The sequence below is a fragment of the Diadema antillarum genome, unplaced genomic scaffold (assembly GCF_040938485.1).
Source record: "Diadema antillarum isolate AM-2024a unplaced genomic scaffold, OU_Dant_1.0 seq00001117_RagTag, whole genome shotgun sequence".
NCBI lineage: Eukaryota > Metazoa > Echinodermata > Echinoidea > Diadematoida > Diadematidae > Diadema > Diadema antillarum.
This window is the reverse complement of record NW_027271931.1, coordinates 349,668-377,040: the sequence shown is the minus strand read 5'-3', so window position 1 is coordinate 377,040 and position 27,373 is coordinate 349,668. Positions and strand designations below refer to the sequence as shown.

Here is a 27,373-nt window from a genome sequence, read left to right as displayed (position 1 = left end):
ACCTTCTTTACTTAGATAGTTTTCCCAAGCTTTATAATGAAGATGTTAAGATCCAATTAACGAATGTGACATGAGAAATACTTGAGCAGTCAGATTTAATTGCTTCAAACCGCAGAATCACGACCTAGTGCCTCGTAAAAAAGGAAGGTATGAGGTGCTAAAATGTGTTTTAAGAGATCTCATTTCTTAAACCCCTGATATTGTACATCTCCTCTTTCTTCTTCGCCCATCTCATCCGGGAAGAGAGAGGGGGGTCACCGGAAGCGGATCGGGTAATTTGGATGCGAATCTGTCAATTAGCGTGGATGCAAGAGCCATTAGACCGATTGTCGGCTTCCTGGATGCCCATTGCTTCTCTCTTTCGGCGGAGTCCAAATGAACCTGCGACGAAGGTGATTCACTTCTTGTCTAGACTCGGAGACTAGGCTTCATTGCACATGCAAATAATGGTGTCATTCACACGGACAAAATAGTGGGATTTAGATCGCGATCCAAGTACCTTGATTTTTAGATGGCCGTTCATACAGTACTCTCCCGTTATAATGGACCCGGTAATAACGAAATTCCAGTTACAATGAAGTCAAAATTAGGGCCGCAACGTTATCCACCCTATGTATCTTTATTGTTTATTTGTTCGGTTATAACGAAATTTTGATGTAACGAAAGAAAACTGCTAGTCCCGAGGACTTCGTTATAATGGGAGTCCACTGTATGGACGGAAATATCTCGTTAATAGCCGAGTGTAATAATACGATATCAACCAAATTGCGCGTGCCCAAATTCTGCCAAACCGGTGACCCTTGCACTTGTGTTCATGCGCTGTTGTGATGTGTGTGTTGAATGGCGGGATAAAAAATCTCAAGATTATTTGCTCCAGCATTCACACACTCACTTGCAGTGCCAATTATGGTGCTGTTTCTCAGATATTGCAATAATTATCACGAATAAAGATTCAAATAATTGCAAACAATCTTTCTGTCTGGTCTACTGCATACTTGCCAACATTTTCATTTGAGAAAGCGGTAGAATCCAGGATGCCTATGCAAGCAGCGCTAGCTTGAATGCTAATGAAATCATTCAAAAGCGGTAGTCTACCGCCAAATGTGGTAGAGTTGGCAAGTATGCTACTGTTTCTCTCTGTCTATCTATTGCAAATGCTGTATGTTTCCTCAACTTGAATTTGTAATACAATATAAATCGCAAATAGTGAAATTTGAGATACAGAGCCACATTGACTGAATGAAAAAAGTATTTCACACCAAAGTGAAGACTATCTGTCTATCTATCTGTCAACCTATCCATTCATCTGTCTATAGCTGTGTCTATCCCTTTCACCCTGCCCTTCTCCCCTCCATTGTTTAGTCATAGCCCTGGTACTGACAAGTGCTAATTACTCAGTACTGAATGCTGAATAATACCCCACAGGATGCTGCAGCTCTAACGCCCAGCGATGCATATGTGCCATGACTTAGTAAAATCCACACAATGTGCAGTATACCCTTCATATTTGCACTGTGCTAGGTAGCTGATACCAAGTTTCAAACTCTCACAAGCGCCAAGATGTTTATGACATTGATGTAGTAAACAAGACATTCTTTATGAAGAAGTTTTTTATTTCTTTTCTGTGGCTTCAAGTCACATGAATGGTAAATATTGTTATTGGTGAACAAGCTTCATATCTATTGAGTTTCATGATAATCAGATAAAGAATACTGATCAGTATTCTAATCCTCCTGGCAATAATTTTCAATATTATTTTCAATACTATTAAGTAAAAATCATGTATCTAGCCTTCTCAATTTATTGTGTTGTCGTGTATGTTGTATTTTAATGTCTATAGAATGATAAATTACTATTTTCATAATATGTTTCATGCACTTAAATATATATTTGTTTAAAATGAAAATAAATAAATGAAATGAAGTTAACTGAAAATTACATGGGTGACAGCAAAGTTCTGATTGCTTGGGCAACTACAGTGTAAGCCTACATGAAGTTATTAAAAATGTTTTGTACCATGTGTGTTGTTGAAACGACGATGCGTGATCTATGAAGTCAAGGTAAAATCGAAGATTAAACTTTTAAAGACATCTACTGTAGATATGATTTGCCTTTGTAAGGAATATTTCTATCTCATATTCTAAATTGGGAATGGCACAATTTCATTCATGGTTTACTCATGATAAAAGCTGTGTCAAATAATTTATTGTGACTTTGAGTTGAAATGAACTCTGTGTGTAAGGTAAAACCTGGGCCATGGTGAGTTCCTGCAGAAAAAAGGGTGTTTCTTTCCCTTCTGGCGATGGGGAAGTTACAGGCAGGGCAGCACCGTGCACCTGTAGTCCCAGCGGTATTTTTATCTCGGCGGATGCAATGACCAAACTGTGAATGATCTCCCTCCCCAATGCTCACATGACTTCAAAACTTCAACAAGGGGAGGAAAAAAAAGGGGGAAGGGGTAGAAGGGGGTGAGGGGAAACAGAAACAAAAATCTAATTTTGGGTACGTAATTTGGGTGCTTTTTCAGTTTGCCAGGGAGCAGGGGATAAGCCAAGTTTGTGAAGTTAATGTTGAAAATAATCGGGGGGGGGGGGGGGGGGTGGGGGTGGGGGGTTGGGGGGAGGGTGAAGGGGAACAGGGGACTAGGGAAGAGGGAATCGTTTTGGAAGAGCACTCTGAAAACAATTGAGTAATGACTCTTAAACCTCATTTCCTGTACCTCCCAGTATAGGATCATCGCTAGTAGAGTGCTGTCCCACTTCTCTCTACCCCTTAAAGGTAGGGAATACCTTTTACAGACCTCCCAAAATGCAGCAAAACATTAAATATGAACCTCAGGGGACTTGTTTAGGCCACTGCTGAGAAATTTGGAAGTCAACAGTTATCTACAATTTGAATAATGCACAAAACTCAACTACTCAGTAGTTATGTGTGTCAGCCACACTTAAGCCTTTTTGTAGCAGTCTTCTGTATTTTTTTTTATCTATAAACACAAATCTAAAAGTATAAGAGCTCATGTAATAACATATAGAGTGTGTGGCAAGAATGTATATAGAAATGTTTGTAAGTTTTGATGAACTTTCTTCACAAAATATACATGATGGACACACATGCAGTGCATGGGTCTGCAAAGGTAGCCAAGTAATGTACTGGAATTTACGGTGAGCCCCGAAAAAAATTCAATTCAAAATCTAACGGCCAATAAAAATGTACTAAATGTTACCTTCCACTTTCAAAAATTTCTAAAATGATACTCTCTTCAACATACCACTGTATTTATACAACTCTTCATTTAAGGCGTGCAAATGGGATTCCCTACCTTTAAACATCGCGCTTGACAGGAAATAGCCCTTGTGTTTTGTGTCATAGCTCGCCAAATGTCCATGGTTTTAGTTTTGTGAGAGTTAGAGAATTATTTGTACCCATATATAGGGCCTACTGATTTTGAGCATTCTAGTCCAACAAGATATTCAAAATAAGTTCAGAGAGAAAGGAATTTATACACAATTGTATAGCACTGTCTTTAGTTCAATGTAGTGACAGATACTGTAAAACGAGGAATGTTCGCATGCATTTTAATTTCGCGAATTTTGCGAGCACCAAGATTCGTGAAATTAAAATGCGTGAGAAATTTCTTATCTACACTATATGCATTGAACGCAAGTGGCAATTCGCGAAAATTTCTTGCCACGAAAAATGCCGTCGGCTCCAATTTGCGAAAATTTTGTGCCGCGAATATATCATGTTTTACAGTAATTGAACATTGTGCAAAAAGTTACTTGTGAGAAAAACACCTGTGGACATTGGAGATGATACAGTGTTATAGCTGTCTGCTCCAGACCAAAAGGTTCCTAACCCACCACTGCACTAATCGCTGGAAATGGCCTGACGACTTCAAGCCACTATCCATTCCACTTGGTCGTCTCCATTCTATTATTAGCCCAGAGACTTAGCCATGCTGCGCCTATGGATTTCCGCGTGGTAACCATAAATTGGCCTTGGCATTGCCCCCCCCCCCCCCCAAAAAAAAAAAAAAAAAAAAAATTGATAAAATAGTCACACTGAAATCCAGTCTACCGTTTATAAACCTCCACCCACAAGCAAACTTCTGAGTTTGCAAACTTGAGGTTGGGAAGAACCTCTGGCAAAGAACTTGACAACTCATTGTGGCCAGTTCCTCAAGGCTATACCACAACACTGTAGAAGCAGTGAAGCTACGATAATGGTGGTAGCTACATGTATGCTGTAATCAGCTGTATGTTGCAATGTAACTGTCCTGTATGCAGACAGTGTGTACAACGAAGCACATAATTTGTACGTATTCAATTATTTTAATGTTCATCATATTTCATCGATATTGTACTGCAATGTGCATTGTGCAGGTGCTCATTCAGGAGGCAACCCATTGAGGACGAGTCCCGAGTATACTTGGGCATGTGTCTGTGGGAAATGCATGTTGTAGCAAAATCAGTCCGTCCTCAACGGGTTAAAGTTAATGAAATATCGAAATGCAGAGTACTGTAGGGGGTCACATGAGTATGCCTCGGAAAATACAAAATTGATATGATTTACTATGAAGTACACTGCCTTTAAAGGGAAGGTAAACCCAAAGAGCAATGTGGATTGAGTGAAAGCAGCAACATTAGTAGAACACATCAGTGAAAGTTAGAGGAAAATCGGACAATCGATGCAAAAGTTATGAATTTTTAAAGTTTTGGTGTTGGAACCGCTGGATGAGGAGACTACTAGAGGATATGACGTATGAGTGGACAACAATACAAAGAAGATATAAAGGAAATTCAACAAAAATTCACTTTTCTAGAATTATGAAAGAGCAGTGGATCAACCGCTTTCAGAAAGCAGGGGGAATAATTGCTACCCGTAACATATGTCAATATCAAGTTGATGGAATTTGTAATTTTCATGAAAAATGGATTTTTGTAGTATTTTCTTTATATTTTCTTGGTATTGTTGTCCACTCATACGTCATAACCTCTAGTAGTCTCCTCATCCAGCGGTTCCAACACCAAAACTTTAAAAATTCATAACTTTTGCATCGATTGTCCGATTTTCTTCAAACTTTCACTGATGTGTTCTATTAATGTAGCTGCTTTCACTCAATCCACATTGTTCTTAGGGTTTATCTTCCCTTTAAAGGAAACCAAAACACCATCCATAGTCTTAATTGTCATTTTCTTCAAAGCTGAATGTGGATTATAATCATCCCATGTTTGTACAGATATTGTTTTGTAAAATTGTAGGATTTCAATGAAGAACATGGTTGACTACAGTGTGTATGTGCATATGACATCGTGTGGATTACATTGGATTATACTTCCAAAACCTTTATTGTACACATTTCAAGATACAGTAAAACCTATGATGCTGCAAATTGGAAATATAATGCTACTCTGTGATACAAATATACACACGATAGATTTTCTATATGAGCCATTCACTGTGGGTGACTATGCCTGCTCCTGATTATCATTGCCAAGTTGAGATGCTATCTTTGCACCAAATCTGCATTCCTATGGGAAAACTGCCCCGAAAAGAACAATGGGTTCTGCTCTTAGAGGCATTTAAAGGGGGAAAGAGCAAACAAATAAATGAATTTGGTGGAAGAACTTATGACTGACATTTAGAAAGAGGTGTTTCAAACTTTTAACACACACACACACACACACACACACACACACCACACATACACACATATGGAGTCATCCCACAAGACAGACACCCACGAGTCATACGGCCCACCTGGTTTGACATTGAAGAAAGGTCCACAAGTCACACAGCCCACAAGTCATACAGCCCATGAGCTCCTGTAAGGCCAATGAGTCCGACAGAAGGCAAACAAGGCCCTCAAATCCAGCACTAGGCAAACAAGGCCCATGAGTTCAACACTAAGCAAAAAAGGCCCACGAGTTCAACATTGCTCAAACTCTTGGGCCTTGCTTGTCTACAGTGTTGGACTCATGGGCCTTATTTGCAGATGTTGGGCTCATAGGCTGTATGACTCGTGGGCTGTATGACTAGTGGGTGTCAAACTTGTCACATGCATCCCACACACCCACACATACGCAATGATTTATCGTCATATTTCTGAAATGCATGTCTAGATGTTATTTATCGACACGTTCAGATGCTGAAATGAATCTCCCTTTATGGGACGCCTAGCTAACTGCAGACGCCGTTCCATGCAACGGTTGTGAAAGAAACTCCCTGCACGGAATGATAATCAAATGCGTGACTCTTTATATTGCCGAACGTGTGAGAGTATGCACATACCAAGGTGGCAGTGAAGATGAAAGTTAAGCTCAGACTCCTCCTCCTTGATTTGTTTTGCAAGAGGCCAGACTGTACAGATTGCAAATGTACGTGCACCCAGAAAAGAGTATCAAGTTGGAGAGAAACTCCTCCAGACTTCTGTCGCCCAAATCGTGATTTGAGAAACTTGTTTGTGAGAAATGTGAGTCTCTAATTTGCTTTCAAACTTACCAAAAAAAGTAACACTGTTACCAAAAGGCATGATTCCAAACATGTTTACAAACAAGTTCTCTTTTCATCAAGTTTAGAACCTCGCTTTAACCTGTTGAGGACGGACTGATTTTGCTATAGCACGCATTTCCCATAGACACCTGCGTGAGTATTCTCGGGACTGCCCTCAACTGGTTAAATATTCACAAGTGCAAGTCGTCTGGTATTAAAAAATACGTAGACTGGGGCATTATGATGGATAGACGCTCCTTCACTTTGTTCATTGTACTGTAATGTCTCTCTATCATCATGTGTCCCTGGGACCGAATTCCTCTAGCCCCTGTGGAAATGCATCCAATAAAGATTCACACTGCAAGTGTCATATCCTGATGAACAGATTGGATCGTAAATCAGTCCCAATTTGGCCTCGCCAGGTAAACAGCACAGGACATAGGGGAAACATGAGTCTGCTCTTCATAGGAATTCATGTTCTGGATAAAGTTGTTAAAGGGAGGGTTATGGTTTTGGTTGAGGTGGGGGATTCAGAATTTAACTCTTTGTGAGATAATGAGAAACCTCTTGAATACAAAATATTAAAGAGCATGCAATTCTAAGAGGAATTCAAAGTTTATTTGATGAAAATTGGTTTTGAAGTGGCTGAGATATCCAAAAACAAAGTAGAACAAAGTGGTCATAATACAAGGGTCCCACCGTTAAAAGGACCTCTTTATTTTTGGATATCTGGCTATGTCGACCCAACATTCATCAAATAAACTTTAAATTACACCTGAAATTACATGCTCTTTTATATTTCATATTAAAGTGGTTTCTCATTATCTCACAAAAAAGTCGGAAACCTGAAGCCCCATCTCAACCAAACTGTACCATCCCTTTAAGGTGCTGTAACTTTTGGAGGTTTCTCTTTCCCCTTTCATTTGAAAAGGAGACAGTTGATTAATCAATGCACAAATATGTACCGTGTCTTCCAAGTAATGCCTTTGCTTGAGAATGAGGACTTTTCTAGCCAATTGGTTGGATGTTCTAATCAGCAAGTCACATTTTGGGAAGTGAGGCGATGCTCTTATGATAATGATATTATGTGATGATGAAGATTTGAGCCGATTAATTATAATTGGTTACTTTTTGAAGGCGTGAGAAATACTCCCTTTACTAATGCCATTGTTAGAATTCAAAAGTCAAACTCCATTCTAAGGCTGATGAGTTCAAAATGCCAAAAAGTCTAAAAAATAACCGCCGACATCTGGCTTGCATATAGACCCTCTGATCTGAATTTTAAAGGCTAATCTAACCCCATCCATCACAAGGTTCATTTATTCTCCGCCCCCCTGCCTGAGGGAAAAAAAAAATATTTGAGAGTAAATAGATTAAGAGTGCATCCAACCCTAACAGGCTTTCATATCTGAACTTGAAAATGAATTTTGTTCTTGTTACTGTGTATTTGTGTGTATGTGTGTGCATGTGCGTGTGTATGTTTTGGATGGGGGGGGGGGATGGATGAGGGAACCAAAATCTTTATGGGTCAGCATGGATAGGTCAGCAACAATATCAGAGAGGGTTGATGTCCTGACTATAGCCCTGGGAAATGGACTGATGTACCTCTTGGTCATCGTCATGGAAACGAGATGCAAGTGGCTGCCAGTCAGTCGTATGAAGTAGATCTTGATGGTCTGGAGTCAGGTGGAGATCTTCCGTCAGCCCGCAGTTTAAACACAGGGCCCTCCTGTCACCCCGCTGGGCAGACATACTGAAGCACTTGCCTCTTGCCTCTCGCTGCTTCTTTGCCCCGCCCACACCTCATTACCATGGTAACAGTTCCTAACGTGGGAGAGTCTGTTCTCTGCAATCAGTCTCATTCTTCATACTTCCAACTCCATCCATATACAAACTCTTTAAAACATAAACAAATATTATACACATATATACAAAATGCCTGTGTTACCCTGAGATTCGGTGGACATATTTCTGCATCGATAGATTTGAGATTTATTTTTTCTTCATGGCAGCGAAGAAGACAAAGAAGGAGAGAGACTTATACTGTAAAACAAGATATTTTCGCGGCATAAAATTGTCGCGAATTGCCTCTAACATTCAATGCGTATAGTGTAGACAAGAACTTTCATGTGCATTTTAATTTTCGCGAATCTTGGCTCTCGCGAAATTCGCGAAATTAAAATGCACGCGAACATACCTTGTTTTACAGTGTGTAGGTATTTACTGTTATATAGGTAAAGACAGAGGAACATTTGAAGAAAGAATACTGAGTGACAAATTATAAGCAGAAAGAAATAGAAAACTGTGTGCCGCACAAAAGGAGAAACAAAAGTAGACGAAACAGAGTAGACGGGGCAATTATATTAGTGAATCAGTGCAAGATGCAGAAGGAATTCGGGGGAGAGGTGAAGAGGAAACCAGACAGTGAGATGAGGAGAGAGAAAGAATATTTTAGAAGTAGGAAAACAGAGATAGAAACTTTCAAATAGCGAGTTGGAGGAGTAGGACTGCAACTCGACCGAAAATTGGTTCCATTTCCCTGTCACTTCGCATTTTTCCCGCATTAATGATTTCCCGTTTGGTTCCTAACCTTCTCCCTACACGGCTCGCGAGAGAGAGAGAGAGAAAGAAAGCGAAACAGTCGAAAAAGCTCGGACGGCTTTTTATTAGATTACGACATGAGTCAAGACGTCCTGTCGAGCTTATTGATTCACCATACACTTCTAGCACCCCTCCCTCACCATGCACAAACACTCACATGGAAAAAAAAAGAAAAGCCTGATCATATAAGTGCTGATTGTTGGAGAGAAATGAAAATATACTGTATCCATTTTTTTCCTTTCCTCTGGGCACGTAGAAACATTCATAGCAATCCTTTTTGTTGGAGCAAAAATGCGGGGATTTTCGTGCTTCCTGCATGTGAAGCTGCATGTTTGGATGGGACTTTTTTTTCGCGCTGCCAAAACATTATGTCTAAATCTGGGCCGCCGAGCCGACAGGAAGCTTGTGAGAAGTGGTTAGCGTTGGAAGTACCATGGATTTCCTCTCCAAAATTGCTGCACAAATCTTGAATGTCAAATTTGTATACCAAGGAGATCCCTTGTCCTTGTCCCTCCCCTTGGTCCCCTTCCCCCCCCCCCCAAAAAAAAAAAAAAATCCAAAGAACATAAAACAAAACTAGAAAAGCAGTGGGAGAACACAGACCTCCAGCCAAGCAGCTCCTTTCCACCCTTACACACATGCTGAAAATTGTCCTTATGTACAGATCATGGAAGTAAATATACTGCTACTTCTAGACTTGCAGATGGCATTTTCAACATAGGCCTACATTACATACAGTAGTATACAAAATCTATGAGTACATAAGGTCGTATATCTGCATGTGTCTGTTTTTGAACGTGCCGCTTACATGTGCTGGGGGGGGGGGAGGGTTCATGCCAATAGTGATATTCCTTTTGACGGTCCCCCCCCCCCCCCCCCCCCCCCCCCAAAAAAAAAAAAAAAAAAAAAAATGTGCTGGATCAACTCAAAACTGAATATCGAGAGCTTCAAATATTTGTATCGTGATTTGAATACACAGCAGTGATTTCACCTGTAGATTTGACATTCAAAATTGTGAAGTCTGTCAGAGGTGATTTCTTTCTTTCTTTTTTTGTGTGGCCATCTGCAGTGTTCATTGATTGTGGAATAGAAAGGAATATTTCACTTGCATGTTTCCCACTTTTTTCACATTCATGTTTTGGACCTGTTGGAGGCCTGCTCTGTTTGTGCCAAGGCTACCTGGTCTACAGGAGTTCTGTGGTTTTTGAAATGAGGAGCCATCTGGCGGGTAAAAGTTTAGACTAAAAAGTTCAGTGGCTAAGGTTGCTTTGAGGTCAGCATGAGGCCAGACAGCAAGTCCTGGGGAGCCAGAATTATTCCAAGGAGGTTAAATGTTTCACCCCTGGAGGGGGTACCCCATCCCCTCCTCTCCAGTTACCCTGTCCTCAATGCTTGTGTTAGTCTTGCATCCAAGACTTCATTACATGTTTCACGGGATGCTGTATCAGTTTTGAATTAACTAAAGCTAGGATGGAGTAGAGACTAGCTGGATCTCTTGTTTTAGGTTTGAAAAGGCTGTTGTAATCAGAGCTGTAAATGTATGTTGGTTGTGTAGGAATACTTATTGGAGTTAAAATGGTAGAAGTTGTTGATAAAGGGTTTCTGCTTTTAGACTAGTTCCATCACTCTGCTTTAAAGAGACATTGCGTCCTTTGAACAAAATTTTTGTTGTGGTTGTTGGATGATATGTCTCATTTGAAAGCTTGTTCACTGCCGCAGCAGCGAAGGGTATTACTATTGTAAAACAACTGGTATGACCTCCTGATTTAAATCTGTGTGTATCCTTGAATGATGCAAGAGATATTCAATAGATGTAGGCCTATACATTTTGTTTTCTCTCTCTCTTGTCATTACATGGACAATTGTTGGCAGCAGATGTTACATTGGCTGACAGTTTAATGACACTTGTAGTGTTTGCAATACTGGTAGTTTGATTATTACTATGCTGGAGAGATGAGAAGCATTACCCCATGCAGGATATTATGTAGGCCCTATAGGATAAAAATGCCCTACTGCCATGACTAGAATATGAGATATATTTCTGTGTTCCTTCATGGCATTATTGTATTTGTAAGCAAATAATTATACGTATAATCTAGGCTTGGGCAATCATGACCAAATTTGGGGAGATAACTGTGCTAAAATCTGAGCTGCTCTGTACACTGCTAAGGTCAGAGTGGTATATGACACAATTTCCTTTCTACTGTTATGGAATTGTGTCTTTTACCGTGTGTGCAGCTTTAAACATTTGGAGATGTTGCTGAGCCTTTTGCCACAATCTGTAAGTGGTGCTCAGAATCCCGTCAGCTTGCTGGCACGCCCGCGGGATGTTTACGATGCAAGTATGCAATATTTATTGTACCTGCCGAAAAATGATGATATACACGGCATTAGCGAAGACGTTGTCAAGAGTCCCTCCTCTGTTCCCAAAATTTTTCCTTTTTTTTCCTTTTTTTTTTTTTACCCCCACCACCCCCTTCGGCAATTTTTGGAAGAAACTATGCTAAAATGATTAAAGATGTATAGGGAAAAGAGAGGAATGTTTCTGTCACAGTGGTCCATTTCAATGCTCTTTGGTACAGTGAACAAGGGTTCTCGAACACAAGCAAGATTGTTGTAAATGGGGATTGATGAAATATGTGTGTTGATAAGCATTTGTCACCATTCAATGCGTACGGTGCTCAACTGTCTGGTGGGACTCGCTGTCGATAACCTACTGCATGCTTTGAGTGCAGATTAACACAGAAAACCCCACAGCGTTGTGTACACTGTCCAACGTCTGTGGCAGGGAAGGGGTTAACCAATTGAAATGGGCATTAGTAACATTTACTTTCAAACCCCTTGGTGATATGTTGCACAGGGGAAAGTCTGCTTCATTGGTACGATATACTGAAAGAGTGACATTCATATAATGTGACCTATTCACAATGCATGAGGTCACTTGAGACATATCCAGAGTAGACCATTAAACACTAGACCACAGTTGTATGTTTTGATATGAGTAGGACATTAAAGGATCTGGATGTGCCTCTTCTCAATGTATACCACTGGGAAATGAAATTAAAACTTTTATGAGAATCATGGAGGGAACTCATGGAACATTTTTTAACAAAGAAACTGCTGTACACCAAACATTACTTCAATACCTGATCACTTTTTGGCAAACAAGTCTTGCTGTGCTCATAGAGCCCTTTCTTTACATTTCTAGTGCTTCATACAAGCTCTTTAGATATAACGACTCTTTTATTCTTTAAAGCCAATATTCTTCGATGTAAATAATTGCTTGACAAGTTAGAGAGATTGAGTTATCTGCAGACGAATCTCACGGCAATCCTTGACTCCATTACAGATTTCTGTTGACACAATCTGTCCCATCGTGATAAATCAGAGGTCGCGGTACTGACCGAATGATTGTGAAAGAGAATATCACACTCATTTCCTTCTTTAAAAGAAATAAGGGCTTTTTACACTTGTAAATTTTTGCCTAGTCCCGTACCAACGGTGGGGGTAAGGGGGTGCCTTAGCCCCACTGTTGGTACAGGACTATCCTTAGCCCACTTTCTGTTTACACTCGTTTTTGCCAAAGTGGGCTAGCCCCACCGATAGTCCGGTACTATCTGGCCCTGCAAAATAGCAGGGTTAGCACCGCAATTGCGGTGCCAAGCAAGTGAGTGTAAACAGAACGAAAAAATAATCCTGGGCTAAGCGGTGGAGACGAAGTCGACCCTCACTGACCAATCAGAAACGAGGTAATCAAGTGCTGCCGGTGCTTGCGTGTACATGTACAGTACACAGCGTAATCATGAATATTCATGTGGTTTGGAAAGTCCGGGGCTAAGAAATACGAGTGTAAAAAGGTCAGTTTTCTCCTTAGCCCCGGACAAGAGATAGTACGGGACTAATTGGCCAGTGTAAAAAGCTGAAAAAAATTGGTACGGGACTAACAATAGTCCTGGGTTAAAGAAAATCCGGGGTTAAGAAACACAAGTGTAAAAAGGGCTATATTGAACCTTAAAAGCTTCCCCCAGCCAAAGTCGGTTTGCTTCCACTGGATCACAGTTGTTGGTTTTTCATAACTATATTTCATAAATAAGACAAGCAAGGTTGACATAATTGGTCTTGTCACCTCTAGGTTCCCTGGCCAGGTCCTTGTTCCGACAGACCTCCTACTGAAACTAATTTGTACCCTCGATTAAACCTTTTAGGAGGGGAAATTAGCAGGTGCCTTTTTTCCTCCAGCGAGGGGGCAACGAACAGTGGAATCGGAGCCTGACAAATTTTCACACTTGTTGATTGTTTAAAAAGTGAATACACATGGGTTCATTTGATCCAAGCCATCAAGGTACGTACTTCCACAGAACTGTAGTACCGCGGGCCATTAGCCGCATTAAACAGGGCACAGAATGGAAAGGCTGCCTCGGTGTGTTATTGCTCTGGAAGTGGGATAAATGAACTGTGAAAAATTTGACACATGCCCCTGATGTGATAGGGTTTCATTTATGCTCATAGAAAAGCATTCTGACTTGACTGCAATTTGTCAGTATTTAAGACTACCTTATTTGCCTTTGCCCATGTATGAATTCCAACAACCTCAAGCTTTTGCTGCATAACGCAAGGTCTATAAACTTACTTATTGATTTTGAGTTCGTTTTGGAAATGAAATAGTTGAGAACATTCTATTCCTGGACAATAAGTGACTACAAGGGAGAATTGAGCAAGGGGTGCATTTCCAAATTATTAATCATGAATTGTTTTAAAAGGTAAATGAGTGGCACACTGATTGTTTCTTTTTTTAGCTCACCTGAGCCAAAGGCTCAAGTGAGCTATTGCGATCGCCCTTCGTCCGGCGTCCGTCGTGCGTCGTGCATCGTGCGTCGTCCGTCGTCCGTCGTCCGTCGTCCGTCGTCCGTCGTCCGTCGTGCGTCGTCCGTCGTGCGTCGTGCGTAAACTTTTTACATTTTCATCTTCTTCTTGAAAACCCCATGACCGATTTTCATCAAACTTGGCAGGTAGCATCCCTAGGGGGTTAGGAACTCAATTTGTTAAAATGGGCACCATGCCCCACCCAGGGGGCCCCCAGGGGGGCCCAAACCCCCCAAAATTAAGGAATCTGTAAAAAGCTTCTTCTCTAGAACCAGAAGTGATAGAGCTAAGTTAATACTATGAGTTAGTACATTGATGACTGTAGTTTCAAGTTTGTTCATGGCAGAATCAGGGGTGCCCCCCTTGGGACCCAGGGGAGGGGGGTGGGGAAGGGTTCTAATGGGGCCTAAATTGTACATTTTCATCTTCTTCTTGAGAACTCCATAACCCATTTTCACCAAACTTGGCAGGTAGCATCCCTAGGGGGTTAGGAACTCCATTTGTTAAAATGGGCACCATGACCCACCCAGGGGGCCCCCAGGGGGCCCAAACCCCCCAAAATTAAGGAATCCGCAAAAATCTTCTTCTCTAGAACCAGAAGTGATAGAGCTAGGTTAATACTATGAGTTAGCACATTGATGACTGTAGTTTCAAGTTTGTTCATGGCAGAATCAGGGGTGCCCCCCTTGGGACCCAGGGGGGGGGGGGGGGTGAGGAGGGGTCCTAATGGGGCCTAAATTGTACATTTTTATCTTCTTCTTGAGAACCCCATGACCCATTTTCACCAAACTTGGCAGGTAGCATCCCTAGGGGGTTAGGATCTCAATTTGTTAAAATGGGCACCATGCCCCGCCCAGGGGGCCCCCAGGGGGCCCAAACCCCCCAAATGAAGGAATCTTTAAAAATCTTCTCTAGAATCAGAAGTTATAGAGCTGAGATAATACTATGAGTGAGTACATTAATGACTGTAGTTTCAAGTTTGTTCATAGGAGATCCAGGGGTGCCCCTCTTGGGGGTAGGGGGGGGGGGGTGGTTGGAAGGGTCCAAATGGGGGCCTGAATTGTACATTTTCATCTTCTTCCTGAAAACCTCATGATGAATTTTTGTCAAACTTGGCAGGTAGCATCCCTAGGTGGTCAGGATCTCAATTTATCAAACTGGGCACCATGCCCCACCCAGAGGGCCCCAGGGGGCCCCAATTCCCCCAAATTAAGGAATCTTGAAAAAATTGGGCCCTTATTGTACATTTTCATCTTCCACTTGAGAATGCCTCGTCAAATTTTGGTAGAGCTGTGAATAATTTAGATTAGTGACTGCGTGAAAGGTGAACTTGCGATACTCAGGTGAGCGCTAGACCCGCGGGTCTCTTGTTTCCAAGACTAGACACAATTTGACACACACAAGAAACACCTAACCCTGTGTAAGATACAGCGGAAGTTGATTAATAGACAGATACTCACAATATTTGTTCGCAAATGAATTGCCAAAAAATTGTCTCCTTTCCCTTTTAACTTTTTTCGTTGTAATAAATTGTTGCTACCCTCACTCACCATTTGGATGAAGATCACAATTTTTACAGGTGCTAGGAATTAAGTTCCTGCTGCTGCTGCCATGGCCAATTGAAAAGACCAAAAATTATCGCTCAGAAAAGTGGATAAATCAGCAGCTCTGCATCCTGGCTTAATAGGGTCTGAATGCTGAAGACTAGATTAAGAGGCTGGAGTTGCCTGGATGACCTGAGGAAATAGTTCATCTCAAGGGTCACCCGGGGTCAGGAGTCTATCTGTTATCAGCTGGTAATTGCAGCAATTAATCTGGAGTGGGCATTTCACCCAAAGTCGACTGGCAGGCAAATTGATATAACGGCAAGATTTGTTCTCCAAATGAGCCGCTGCTTTTTTAGGCCCGCTGGCACAGACCTGCGCCCCCTGCCCCTGGTGATTAGCCTCCCATTCAGGACGGACACACTTTTCCTGCCCCCCCTCCTGTTTCCACTCCCCCTCCCCCCCCCCCCCCCCCCCCTACTTCTTGTGCTGCTGACTTTCTTTTGCTACAAGCTGATTAGTCCTTGATTGAAGTCTTGGAGAGGGGCAAAACATTGATAAGTGAGTAGAGAATATAAAAAGAAATGCTTTGATGATGCATGTTGCTCCTTAACCCCTTGCACACTAGTTCTGAGCATACTCGGGGAGGTGCCAGTGGGAAATACATGTTATACTAAAATCAGCCCGTCTTCAATGGGTTAATTAATTTGTTTCTGTTCTTTGACTTCTTTCTCCGACCACTGCAAAGACAGAAATGCAAGTTCCTGCCCAACCGTGAACTGGCCGCAAAACCTAGAAGTAAGACAACATCATTATTAGAGAGGAAATAAACCTGTTTGACCAGGACTCTGAAATAAAAAAAGACATTTATTTCACTTGGGATTTGGAAAACTAGATCATACACTACTCTTCCCCCTCCTTATCCCTCCCGTTTTGTTTTGTTTCGTTTTTATTTTCGGATGTTTGCTTCTTATACCTGGCATCATTTCAAGTTCGTAAAAGAGTTTATGAATTGGACGTGCACGAGGGACCGCTTGTACGCGTTGAATCATTCATGCTCAGGGCAGAGTATATGTAGGGAGTGGTAAGAATTATGATACGGATGTCATCAGTGCACCGTAGCCTTTGGGGGGTACAGCCGAGAAGATACTGACAGAGTCCCTGCCGAAATGCGAAAGATCAAAGTTTGATTCAGAAGGATGGCAAAAGATGGAGGGGAAAATATACGTCTTATGTCCTTTTGGGTGTGTTTTTGTACCTGATTCATTTCAGTTAATTTCTCCCCAACTCCTATTCGCCTCGAGTCTATACATTTGTCAACTTTTTCATGGGAAAAGGGGGAGCCTGTGATTTTTCTTGTCCTGAACTTGATTGAAAGTTATGGAGAAATTAGAGTGTGGGAACGTTGAGATGGGGATTTGCCGAAACAGTTACACAACAGTGAAGCCTTCATGCTCTACTGGAAAGAGATACATTAGATAGGCCTACATCCCTTCTTTTTTTTTCTAATCCCATTACATTACAACTTAATGAGTTATACAAGTATGTGATAATCCAACTCTAATGTAACAATTCAATGTCCAGTTTACACAGCTGTGTTTGATGTCATGCACTTGCACTTCTTTTCAATTATCCTCCTACATGGGCACATTTTCTTTCTTTTTTTTTCAGCCTTCCAGCTCTTGCAGTTTTGGCAACCAAAGAAGATGATATATCAAAGTAAAATTCAGATTCCTACTACACTGATGCAGACCAGTCATCTGGTCGCTTATGTGAATTCCAGTTAAGCAGGCCCTTCAATGTTCTTTTTCCCCCTGCTTTTTTACTTTTTTTTTTCAGATTGATGACTGGTGAAGTATGAATGTGTTAGAAGATGTCATTTTCAAGCCAAGGACAATTTCAATACAAACAGCCCCTCCCCTTTATAAACGTGGGATATGCGTGGATAATACACCAATATATTTTGTAGTATTATGACACTCCTTGTGTAGAGAGATGGCATGGTATTGATGCATCACTTTTGCTCGTTTATGGTGGGGAAACCACTTCCATTTGCTCTGGGATACTTGGTGGTGACATCAAACCTCCGAGTCACCTTCATCATTCTGTCCTGATATTTCTGTCCATGCGGTTACGAAGGGGAGAGAGAGAGTGGGCGAGAGATAGGCTTTAAGTGTTGGGGGTGGAGGAGGAATGGTAGGGGGAAGGTTGCTTGCTTAATTGATGAGGAATATGAATTTTTGTATGTCATTATCATGTTCCTCCTATCCTACCCCCTTCACTTCCACCCCTCCCAATCCCAAGATCATGATTAGCATAGCCCCCCTCCCCTCCTCCCAACCAAGAAGTGTTTATCTGCATGTCTGCTGTGGTAAACCCCAAGGGCTGTCCCAGACTCCAAAGGCAGAGAGAGTGTCTGGGCGCTGGGGTCCCAACCCCTATCCCTGCTTGTCTGAAATCCCCAGATGCACCTGTTAAGAGGGCTTGGATTGGGGTCAAGGATGAGGGCATACCTGTAGGTGGGTGAATGTGACTCACCCCTCTAGTCCCTCCTTTTCCCCTGACACCATTCTCATTCTTCACCCCCACACCCCCTATGCCCACTTCAACAAAGTAAATCAAAACAGAACAAACACTTAAGAAAACACCCCCTGTAAAGAAAAAAAATGATAATAATAATGATAATAATAAAAAGGAAGAGAACATAGCAGTTTATACACCAGAATAAAGAAAAAAAAATGTTTTCATTGGTGTTGTCGCTTGTTACCCAAACTGGGGAGGTTCTTGATTTATCATTGACATACAACTTTAAAGATTAATGTTTGCCCTCCTTTGTGTATTTGGCCTTATACTGTAAAATCAAGTTATTTTTCGCGGCATGAAATGTCACGAATTGGAGCTGACAGCGTTTTTTGTGTCATGAAATGTGGTAGTGTGCACAAGAACTTTGGCGTGCACTTTGATTTTGCAAATCTTGGCTTGCAAAATTCGCAAAAATAAAATGCATGCAAACTTTCTGGTTTTAGAGTACCACTTAAAGGAAACTAAGGGTGCAAAGATAAACTTTTGCTGCTGGAATATGGGCTTACTGTATATTGTTTATAGGCCTTTTTGTTTGTCACAAGATATAAATGTTAAAGGAACAACAACAACAAAAACAAAGAATACAGGCCCCTATAAATATATGATGCTAAATTTATCAGCATTTATTGTATTTGCAGACATAATGCGAGAAGGAAGTTGTGTATAATGGACAGTGTCCTCCGCGAAAACAATGTTGCAGACACAAATCCTAATCCTGCATAATGCTGCCTATTGTACTAAAATGTAATGTAAAAATAGAAAAGCATTGTCGTACACTGCCGTCACACACCCGCACCATAACACCGCATCAGGCCCAGTTTCTACCAAGTGAAATAATGATTCCATCAGGAGTTTGAAGTATATAATGTATGAGCTGCTGTTGTCTCAGCATTGGGGGAAAGTATGAGTGACGCTTAGCATTGTTTAGCCGCCTTCGTCAGCGCCCATTATCACCACGGGCCTGAATGGCTGTCGTCTCGGTCCAAAAGATTAGGGCAGGATTCGGTGGGGCACTTTAGCCAAGATAAACTGTCTCAACTTTGTTCTCGATGACTGCTTGTGCAGAAATTGTAAATCTCCACACATTGTTTGATTTAAAGCACTGGTCAAATGTCTGCAAAGTTAAAACAAAAACAAAAACACTTTAGCTGTATATATACTGTATGCAAAATGCATGTTTTACTACTAACATGACTAAGTCTGTATGGTATTGGAATAGCCTAGTAAGTATCACACAAATTGCAACATGTAATCTATGATTTGTTTACTTCAAGCTTTGTAGTTTATTTTTCAGTGACACGACTTATCTTTCTTCTTTTATAAAGTTGCCTGTGCAAGTTTAGTAATAGTTATTGTGTTACCTGTTTGCTTGCAGCATTACTAAATAGAGGTTGAAATTCCTTGATATCCCAAGCTCTGTATAGATTGTGTTGTTGGAAGAGAAATATATGTTTAATTTTTCTCACAAACATCCCCAGGATACGATGAATTGCAAGAAAAACAAACAAACAAATGCTCTTGCAAGTTCATGCATTCTGTCATTGATGTCTTGTGTTTCTAGGAGCAAATGATACACGTGTACATGGCTCTCAGTGTATGATTTTCTTTTTCTTTTCTTTAGAATTAGTGCAATGTCACTCCAGATAAATGTGCTTGTTTTGGTACCATCAAAAAACTTTGTAATGTGTGTTGCAATCTGTTAGTCTTGTTAACTCCATCAGGTGGTTTGACAGATGACACAAATTGTGTGTATTCAATCAGGTCACATACATTTATTTGTCCTTGTTATTGCTGCCTTCAAATTGGCAACTGCCTTCAGGGAGGTGAGTCATTTTGAGGCTACAGGTGTTTAACTACAAACCTAAGAATCAAGAGAATGGCATACCTTTCTGGGACTAGGTGGGGATCACGCCCGCTAAAGAGCAAATCCAATGTGAAAAGCGCCATCGAGGGCTGGATTAAAATATCCAGACTGTTTGCTAATCTTTTGGGTGCTTGCGACAAGATCCTGAGATTTCTAGCTTCTCCGATCCTGAAGATTTTGAATCATCTCGAAGTTGTGCTGATCTCAGTAGTCAGGAACAGGGGAGAACACAGACCGAACATCACACAAAGACTTGCTAACGGGACTGGGAAAACCTCTCCCTGTATATTGCACATTAATGTGTTCCCAAGACAAGTCTTTGACTTCAAAACAGAGGCTAATATCACTCATGAAAAGAAAGTGGACTGAGATGAAATTGTGATTCTTCTGTGAGGTTGCCTTTGAAAGACTTTAAACTCACTTTTGTATTGTGCCTGTTTTCTATGACAATATCAAATATTTCCCAGTTTTGTTCATTCTTTATCCACCAAAGTGTAAGTTGGCTGTGCTTGATGGATCTGGAAAGAATTGTCTTCAATATGAGGTCATGGTGAAAAACCTTTAAGCTTAAAATTGTTGTGTAATGTGTTCCAGACATGCCTTGTCTTCAATAAAGCAACAACACAGGTAAATCTCACTTCAGAATGCTACTTGTAGTTTGTCAATATCTTTCTGGAAGCACGGTATTGTGAGCTGATTGAGAAAGTGAGCAGTGGAGCGACATCCTGTGGCTTTCTCACTTCTTTTCATGCCTCCGTGGTGTCATGTCTCGCTGAGTTCTGTATTTACTGCGTTTGTTTTGTTGTCGATTTGTTTCCTACCAGCCTGCCATAATCCCGTGGCATTAATGAGGCTCATCGCCAGAGGGGAAAGATTAGCTCATTGGAATCCTAGTCTGGACACTGTCCAGCCAAGACCGGACCCAACCTCTGGAACCAAAATAATGTCTTTGCCCCATCCTGACCCTAACTCTATCTCCCCCCCCCCCCCCCCCCCCCCCCACACCTTTTCTTTGAGATAGTGCTGATATGCCCCTGTGCCAGGGCTGGGTTTGAAACATCCAAGTGACTAGAGCACATTAGTGTTATCCCCACCCCCCCCCCCCCCCCTCCCTGTATCCCCTACCTTCACCACTCCCACCTTTGCTACTGAAGTCTCACACCCTGTAAATCCCTAAGCCTCATCATAGGCGGTCACCAAGTCGAGCCCATTGTACGGTCCTCTACCAAGCGAACAAATACAGGGAAAGACAAGTTTGGACTGTCATTCATAGACAGACGGTCACTCTAGCTATTAAATATCTCGACGATGACGCTTTTTTCTTTGTGGGCAAACACTCTTTTTCGTGTGCTATTGTGGTCTGATCTCAAATTTTTCCTTTTCTTAAGACCAGAGACAGTGGTCAACGTGGACTTTATCTAAACTAAGGCTGGAAAACATATGACCTTCGAAATGAAAGATGATTTCCTCTGTTTTGTATGTCCTAGCTCTTGTGCCGCTGATGCAGAGCAAGCATTCAAGCTCGTCATCTGGCGAATTTTGTGATAGAATTGTGATGCATGATTGTCCTGTATCAAACTATAAACTGAGCTTGGATTGAACTGACAGGACTTCCCTGTCCCTCCAATTTGATGAATCAATAGTGAGGGGATCGAGGAGGGTCCGTCCGATGCACCCCAAACTGTCCTCTTCATCCCTGTTTCCTTCTGTCAAGTATTTGAGCGGGAAATTGGGGGAGACCACTCCTTTTTTTGCCTCTGCCGCTGGTTCTCCGTACGTTTTCTGTTCTTACAGAAACAAGAAATGCATCCCAATGACTCAGACTTTAAGGATTCGAACCATTTCGGACGACCGTTTTAAACGCAGTTATGGATTGCTGGGGAGTAGGGTTGAGTTAGGATTGAAACAACCGAAAGGGGAAGGAATAGATTGATATGGGGGGGAAGGAGGAAAGTCTTTTGAGGTGATTTTGAGTCAGATGGTTCTAATCTTTTGCTCCATATTATCAGCTCCACAGGCAAAGAACTTCAATTGTACCCATTGAGGACAAGCTGATTTTGCTACAACACGCATCCCCATAGACATCTGCCCGAGTATACTCGGGACTTGTCTTCAATGGATTAATGTGGGTTTAATAGTGTTGTGTTGTTGGTTGTTGCTGTAGAAGGGTCATATCTTCCCCACCCCCCCCCCCCCCCCCCCCCGACAAATCCAAATGACAATTTTTGGCAGGAGATATGCCCGCCTGGCAAGCCTCCCTGTATGATTCTGTTAGAGGCTCCCAAAAAATTAACCCTACTTCTCCATGTCCCTACAAAAGAATACAAAAACCTCCCTGATTTTGAAGTTATTATCCCAAATCGAGATGTAAAGTGTTCCCCTATTGCTATTCGCAATCTCCCTGGCTTTGCTATATGAATGTTGGCAGCCTGGGATATGACAATACCATCATGAAATCGGAACCCCCCCCCCCCCCAACAGCGGGATGACTTAGGTTAGTTCATCTGTTTTTTGCTTTTCTTTTTTTTTTCTTTTCATTGTCTTGTTTTGTCGTGGTTTTAGTATCCTGAAAGATAAAAAAAATTTACTGGACAGAAGAATAGTTTACATAATATTGTAATTGTCACAATGTGATTGTTATTGTTCAGCTAATGATCTGACTGATTTGATGTGAGACCCAAACAGGATTATTACTAGACAGTAGAATAGTTCATAGTCACGATTGTCACATTATGATCATAATTGTGTAGCTGACAATTCATCTGATTTGATTTTAGATCTAAATAGGATTACTAAACAATAGAATAGTTCATACTCATGATTTTCACAATGTAATTATGATCATTGCACTATTGATTTGTCTGATTTGGGATCTTAACCAACCTGCATACATTCTTTCATGAAAGATATTAACTGTACAATTTATAATCGTTGGTATGAATACTACCATGTAGTCCAAAATGAATACCACACAGTATCTTGTAGTTCAATTGTGCTTCTGAGACATAACTTTCAATATGCTTTCAACGCTGCATTGCCTGATGTATATACCTCGCCCTTTAGTGAAAATATCCCGCATGTATCACAAATTATTTGATTGATGCTTGGGACCAGAGAGGAAATGGAGGTCCAGTGACCCTCGTAATTGGAATCAATTTCACGTCTCGCAAATCTCGCGTGATATATCGGGGCAGTCTGGGCCCCCGGAGGAAGACAGTAGGGTAGCCTACCCAACAGGTTGATGATCACCGGTATCTGGACCTGATTTCATGGTCTGCTGGAGGAATGAGATGAGAATCGTGGGGGTTTAAAGGTAGATTCACCTCTTATTTAGACTAGACCCCTCCACCCCCCCCCCCCCATCACCATGAAGCATCCTCTGTGAAAGTTTGTAACAGATATAGTCTTAAGTTGCATTCATATTTGGTGTAGAAGAACAGCCATATTTTGCAGATATGGATGAATGGGTAATCCCCAGTTTCTTCATAATATGTATTATTCTTGCAACTTGTGTAGGCCTATATTTTTATCTGAAGATGGAAACAAAACAAAACAACAACAACAACAACAACAACAACAACAATATCAGCAGCAGCAGCAACAACTGCAACAACAGCAACAGGAAATAGACACCTGCATTGACCATCTCTAAACTTTTCATGTAGATTCTTGTTTGTTCTACCATAGGTCATAGTAATTTCTCGCTGATCCTCTGTCTTTCAACTAAAAAATAGATGGGTGGTGTGATATTAGCATTGAAATGCTGAATTTCAACTCAAACTGCTATCAGAATTCTCTTTACAATGATCTTTCCATTTTCTTTTTAATGCAAACGGAGCGGATCAGTCGTCTGATCTCTTACCTTCTATATTGCACACATGAATATACTTTTACATTTTCCCCTTTTTTTTTCTTCTGGCAATGAATTCATTCTTCAAAGAGAGATTGGTGGATATAGTTAAAATTTGTATTTCCAAATCATGTTCTATAGAAAAATTACTTCGTTCACTTGTTATTTGTCTTCTTCCATACTGATCAAAAGAGAGTAAGAAAGTGTAATGTGTCAAAGATTTTTTTTTAAAATGATTTTTCTAAACTTCAGCCTTAATGTCTTTGACATGGGGATATCTATATAGGGGAGATGGGTTAGGAAGACTGTCTGATTAGTTAGGGCCAGCCAGCACATGGCGAGTTGGGGAATTGCAAATGTTGCTTTGGGAAGCACGGCAAGATGGCCGCTGGGTATAACATCTGGCGAAGAGTAATATTACATTACAATCACAAACTGAAGTCATCAACAACATCCCTTGGCTTCATGAGAACAGGAGGAAATTACAACCGACCAACGCTGCCTCTCTCCCATTCTCCATAAGGATAGAAAAAAACAATAACAAAATAAAAACAACATGCAGTTCATATTTCTAAAAAAGCAAAAACAAATGTGAGATGATGGATGAACATATGTCGATGATTTCGACATGGATGATTTCAATTCATATCAATCACATGCCACATTATTACTGTCACTACATAACCTGTCATATTGGATGAAAAAAATAAAAACAACAGCCCAAAACACATGCATACTATGAGACCAGAGACATTGCTGGAATGGAACTTTTGTGAAGTGGAGCCGACCACTTTTTCGTGGCTTGAAATTGTCTAAAATTGCCCATAGTTTCAACTTTCCATGTAATAAAACAATACTGAACTTCACAGGTCTCTTTCTAGTATGTATACAACAAGGTACAAAGTGTACTAGTTATAATGAGGTAAAATTGTTGGTCCTGGGTTATAGATTTTTGCAGCATCTGCTTGAAGTAAGTTTGTATGTTTGTTCGTTTGTTTGTTATTTACTATGAAAAGAAGATAAATGTTAATTTGAAGAACTATTTGTTTGCTGCTGTCCACCTGGCACTGCCAATAAAAACCACTCAGAGAGAAAGAAAAAAGAAACAGATTCTGAATCACTAGAAAGTGGATAGAAAGGTTTTTGGCATGAAATGCACTTTGTCTTTCCAGTGTGTCTGAGCTTTGTAAAAGTCCCGTAGCACTGTGTTAAACTCCTCTAATTGATGAAGATGGATGCACAACATATCCATTCAGCAGGCGGGATACACATTACAAGCAGGGGTGACATACATCACGCCTCTCGTGATGTTCGTTAAACGTGACAACCCCCAACAAAGGACTCGACTCCTGTTTCCAAAACGGATCACGAGCCTTGAGAGGAGAGGAAAGAGCAGAAAGGAGAAACCATCTGAAATCTCTGGTGGTTGTGTCGCAAGCAGACAGTGGCATCTGGTTCCAGTTTACCGTTGGCGTGGCGATGACTTCCCGCATCACCATCATCCTGGACAACCCCCGGAGGAGAGATCTACCTGCTGGATCGGTTTGTGGGAGGGAAAGGATGAGGAAGAATGGGGGGGGGGGGGATGGTGATGAAATTGGCTGCAGTGATGGGGGGCGATGTTGCACCCCAAGTTTTGTATCACACCCCAGGGCTTCCTATAGGTGGCTTGCCAAGCACAAGGTTTTTACCTCAACATCATCTTTTCTTCTCCCTGTTATGCCAACCGTGCTCGTTGCTGGGAGTACGCAGTCCCCACATGGACTCCGGGAGTGAAAGAAATGTATATTCCGGGGACTCTCTCTGGACCTGCAAGAAGGTCTTGCCAAACGTGTGAGAGTTGGTTCTACCTTGAAAGCAAATCAATCAAACCTGCCGCACCAGCACATTTCGGAAACAGTGATGTTGTTGCTCTCTCGGTGTAATGACCTCGCCCGAACAAAGTAGTTCCAAATGGACGAATATATGTCTGTTTTGGTGCAAATAATCCGTGTTGGGCGTCCCACAAGTATTGTGAAGGATCACGGTGCCATATTATAGGGATCCATTAGAATTACAGTCATTTTTCATGCAGCCGCATAGTAGGCATGGGGAAAAGGCATTTACAGGGTTCACAGAGAAATCACGAAAGAAATTAGTGTAAGGGGAATCGGGTGTCAGTGCCGTGAATTTATTGTTCATGAGTTGGCCCGCCAAGAGATGGCGTGGTTTCACCATGTGAGGGCTCTCTTCCAGCTTGTATACTGTAAAGTCTATATTCTAGCTTTTATGTTTGAGCATTTAGTTGAGAAAAATAAATCCAGGAGTGGGGTATTGATAATGCAGTGGTCTCAAATACTTTAGAGAAAATTGTGCACTATAACAAGGACTGTATGAAGGTATGTTTTTAGTTCGTGGGTTGAATAAAAAGGAAACACAAGTATGCTATATTTCACTGATTGGAGTTGTAGGCCTACAAGGGTACAAGTGCATACCATTCTGTTCTTTTTTCTATCTTTCTCTGTTTTAATTGCAGTGCATTGCTAAGTGCATATAAAAGTCTATGCGTAAAGATGCTGCCACTCAGTCTTGTGTTTGAATCTTGTAACAGAAGACCCACATTGGATACCTGTGTTGTCTTTTTAGGGCCTATACAAAATGGCCATTGGCCCCATACAGGGCTGCACAATGTCTATTTGTTGGTCCACTCTGCCAGTGTCATGCCCCATGCAAATAACTGTCCCCTGTTATAATAGTGGTCTTGTCGATGAGGTGCTAATGAATAACAATCCCAACGCTCCCAAGACAAGCTGAAAGGAGGGTGCACTCTTTGACAGAGGGGTGCAAATTGGTCCCTTTGTGAAGAGCCCCATGGAAGAAGCTGGTATTTTGGCATCAGATGTGTCAATCACAGGCTGAACATTCTTAACTCAATCTGAGTTTGAGTGTAGTGTAGTACCAGGCCTGATCAAGTTCTCAGCCACAATCCATCCACTCAGCAGCGCTCATTTCATTCTCCTGTCATGAAATCCTGTTTGCTAGATAAGGCTTCATAATTTGTCATCTTGGCTGACAATAACTATTTTCAACCCAAATGATTTCATAGCTCTATATTCACACAATATTAGAAAGTCTTGATGCTTGTGGAACCTTACAGCTCAGAGTTAACTGTTAACTGTTAACCCTTCATGTGCTTTGACTACTGATGTGCATAGAAAAGCCAGTACTGCTGTACACACCATGCAGAGTCTCTAGCACAGAGAGAGTTAACATTTTGGTATTGGAAGCTGGCTTGCTCATGTGACAGGATGGGGGTGGAGCATTGGTGTGTGTGTGGGGGGGGGGGGGGGGGGGGAGGGACGTTGATAGGGCCAGGGGAAAGGAAGAAACGAGGCATTGGTGAACATGTGGTGTGAGCTTGTAGCTTGAGTGGAAAGGGAGCGTATATCCTGGAAGCTTGCATCGCATCATTGGGTCGCCGTGACGACGAAGGAAACATGCATCTGCGATGAAGATGATGGGTGAAGGAGGAGTGATGATTATGGTGTCCATGTTTTTTTTTTTCTTCTATATTTTGTTTTGCTGAGAGGACAGGTT

The 27,373-nt window shown here is 41.5% G+C and overlaps 1 protein-coding gene across 1 annotated transcript in view; it reads left to right on the top strand.

Annotated features, from left to right (window-relative positions):
• LOC139743862 (uncharacterized) overlaps positions 1-27,373 on the top strand; it is a 242,529-nt gene that overhangs the window by 147,689 nt on the left and 67,467 nt on the right. The window lies entirely within an intron of this gene.